Raw genomic sequence first — 3,719 nt, forward strand, 5'->3', positions numbered from 1 at the left:
ACGGGCGTCTTTCAGTGAAGACGGGCGGATTCCTTTCCAGGGATTTTCTTGTTTTTCTCAGCCAAAAAGACCGGCGTCTTCTCTTGCAGGACGGGCGTCTTTTTGAGGACGGGCAGATTCTTTTGCAGGACGCCCGGATTTGCTAACAGTCCCAAAATTTCAAAAATTCAGCTCATGAAGGACGGACGGATTCTGACCAAGACGCCCGGGTTGCCTGAAGACGGGCGGATTCTCTTGAAAACGCTCGGATTCTTCCCCTTTTACCCGGATGTAGTTCCATCCGTGTACTTGCATATCCCTTGTCATTTTTTCATTCTTCAAAATCTCGTGTTCTTCATTGTGGGGGCACTACTAAGGCATGGATAGCCTAGGCAATTGCTATCCCCACACTAAGCTAAAGCACTACACATCAATTGAAATCATTAGTCCCTCCCTCACTTCTCTCAAACATGATAATTATCTTGATCAAGGCATAAAAATCCAAAAATGACAAAAATGCAATATGAGAATTAAAATGCGAGTTAGGAGTTAGAAATATTTAAAAATGGTGGTTTAGGGAGGACTCCACCAAACTCTCATCCTTAGTGAGATGTCATGGGGGCATGTCCAAGGTGTTGTTGATGTTGCTCAACACCTTGAAGAAGTAATCAAAAGCTTGTTTATTGTCATGATAAAGATCTTCAATAGATCTTTGCCCTTGTTGTCGATTTTGATCGATAGCATTACCAATATAGGGATTGAAAATCCCTTCAAACTCATCGTCCCAAAGACCACAAACTTCATCTACTTGATCACTAAAGATCTCTTGAGTTGATAGAGACAACTCTCTTTGTTATGATTCACTTGCTCTTTGAATGGAGCATCTTCAATTTTCTTCTTCCATTGGAGTTCCGACTTCTTCCTATCATCCTTCCGGCTATAATGATCAATCATAAAACATGGTTCATGCAAACGGGGAGCTCTCATGGTCTTGTCAAGATTGAAAGTTATACTCTCATCTCCCACTTCAAGAGTGAGCTCTCCATGTTTTACATCAATCACCGCACCCGCGGTGTGTAAGAAAGGTCTTCCTAGAATGATTGGAATGTTGAAGTCTTCTTCCATATCAACAATGACAAAGTCCACCGGGATGAAAAATTTCCCAATTCGTACGGGAACATCTTCCCATATCCCTAATGGTGTCGTCGTCGATCTATCGGCCATTTGGAGTGTGATATTGGTGCATTTAATCTCTCCCATCCCCAACCTTTTACTTACCGAGTACGGCATAACACTCACACTAGCCGCTAGATCACATAAGGTTTTGTTGATCGTGGTGTCGCCAATGGTACACGGTATTGAGAAGCTTCCCGGATCCTTGAGTTTTGGAGGTGAACTCCCTTGAAGTATTGCACTACTCACCTTAGTGAAGGCGATAGTCTCAAGCTTCCGGATCGACTTCTTCTTTGTGAGGATGTCTTTCATGTATTTCGCATAGGCCGGCACGTGATTGATTAATTTCGTGAAAGGAATTGAGACTTCCAAATTCTTCACAATTTCCATAAATTTTCCAAGTTGGTCATCAAATTTAGGTTTGGCTTGACGACTTGGAAAAGGAAGTCTAATCACAATGGGCTCCTTCTCCTTGACCTTGTCTTCATTTTTCTTTGAGATTTCTTCTTTTGATGGTTCTTCATCCTTGGAGTTTTGCACAATTTCTTCCTTGTCACTAGCTTCCACAACTTTATCCTCAACTTTCTTCTTCGGTGCTTCATACCTTGTACCACTTCTCAAGTGAATGGCACTAACCGTTTCATGTCTTGAGGGATTACTTTGAGGTGTTAATTGCCCCTTTTGTCTTTGTGAGCTTGAAGATGCTAGTTGAGTCAATTGGGTTTCCAACATTTTGTTGTGAGCTAGGATGTTGTTGATGGTGGTTTCCTTTGCTTGACTATCCTTTTGCATTTTAGTGAAAAAATCTTGTTGATTCTTTTGCATTTGAAGGACCGCTTTTTGAACATCAAAACTTTTGTCATTTTGTTGATTGTATGGAGATTGATTTTGGTAACCTTGGTTTTGGTTGTAAAAGGGTCTTTGATTTTGGTTTCTCATGTGAGGTGGGGTGTATGTTGTTTGAGGGTTTTGAACATTTTGGCTTTTGTATGAGAGATTTGGATGGAATTTGGTGTTTTCATTGTAATAGTTGGAATAAGGGGTACCACTCTTGTATGCTTGGAAAGCATTCAGTTGTTCATTTGTTCCCCTACATTCACTTGGGTCATGTCCCAAAGTTCCACAATTCTCACATATCCCACTTGGGATTGATGATGATGCCGTCATGGCATTAACATGATGCTTTGGTGATTTTGAGGCTTCTTCAAGTCTAGCCATAACCTTTTCAAACTTCAAATTGATGGTATCAATGTGAGCACTAAGTTGAGCACCCAATTGAGTAACGGAGTCCACTTCATGCTTTCCTCCTCTAGTAGCCTTGCGAAGTCTACTATATTGTGAGTTATGGACCGCCATTTCCTCAATTTTGTTCCAAGTTTGATTGTCATCAACTTCGGTGAACATTCCATTTGATCCCATGTTGAGAATGTTCCTTGAATCTTCATATAGACTGTTCCAAAATTGTTGTACCAAGAACCACTCGCTAAGTCCATGGTGAGGACATGAGCGACAAATTCCTTTGAACCGCTCCCAAGCTTCATACAAAGATTCTTCATCCCTTTGCTTAAAACCCGTAATTTGAGCTCTTAGCATGTTAGTCTTTTCCGTGGGTAGAACTTTTTGTAGAAAGCTAGAGCCAACTTTTTCCAAAAATCAATTTCGAGAGTGGCCTCATCAAGGCTCTTCAACCATTGTTTCGCTGTGCCAATTAGGGAAAAGGGAAATAAGACCCATCGAATTTGGTTTTGAGTTACACCGGTTTGAGAAATCGCATCACAATAATCGCAAAAAGCCTCCATATGAGGGTGAGGGTCTTCACTAGGCATCCCCCCAAATTGGCTTCTTTCGACTAATTGGATCAATGCGGATTTGGCAATGAAATTTCCGGTTAGATGTTGTGGTGTGGGAGTACCATTGGGTAGGTTCTCCTCGGTGGGTACGGAATGTGATGAAAACTTAGGCATTGTGGGTTGATTTTGTGTTGTATTTTGTGTTGGGTTCTCCTCACCTTCTCTTGCAAAAGGGTTGATGAACTCAATAGTTGGTTGAATGTCTACAACCTCACCAATACCTCTCAAATTTCTCCTAGCAAGTCTTCCATTGGTTGTCAAAGTTCTTTCAATTTCACGATCAAAGGGTAACAAGTCACCTTGTGACCTACTAGACATGCAAAATAACAAACAACTCGAAAACAATTAGAACAAACCTTGAGGAGTTTTACTTCCCCAAGGCAAAGAAAGACACAACTAATAACAATATAAGAAAATCTAAATCAAGTTAACACCGTCCCCGGCAACGGCACCATTTTTGGTCGGAGTTAATCTTTTCGTTAACTTGTCGTTAGGAGCACCTAGACCAAAACACAATTTATAGCTTCACAAACAACTCTATAATTAGTAAAGAGGCAAGTAAAGGTCGGATCCCAAGGGACGGGAATTGAAATGAGATTTCTATTGCAATTAGTGGTGTCTTAGGGGTGTCACAATTTGGGTTGATGTAGAAGGTCACTAAACTAAATAGCAATAAAAGTAAACAAGCAAGATGAATTGAAAAGGGTTGTAAACAAT

At 40.8% G+C, this 3,719-nt stretch overlaps 1 non-coding gene across 1 annotated transcript; it reads left to right on the forward strand.

The window, feature by feature from the left end:
• Positions 1-2,638: 2,638 nt before the first annotated feature.
• Positions 2,639-2,745, forward strand: LOC141624057 (small nucleolar RNA R71). The gene has a single exon (XR_012533869.1). It is a non-coding gene; the product is annotated as a small nucleolar RNA R71 (small nucleolar RNA).
• The last annotated feature ends 974 nt before the right edge of the window (positions 2,746-3,719 follow it).

This window comes from Silene latifolia, chromosome X (assembly GCF_048544455.1).
Source record: "Silene latifolia isolate original U9 population chromosome X, ASM4854445v1, whole genome shotgun sequence".
In the NCBI taxonomy this organism is placed as follows: Eukaryota; Viridiplantae; Streptophyta; class Magnoliopsida; order Caryophyllales; family Caryophyllaceae; genus Silene; species Silene latifolia.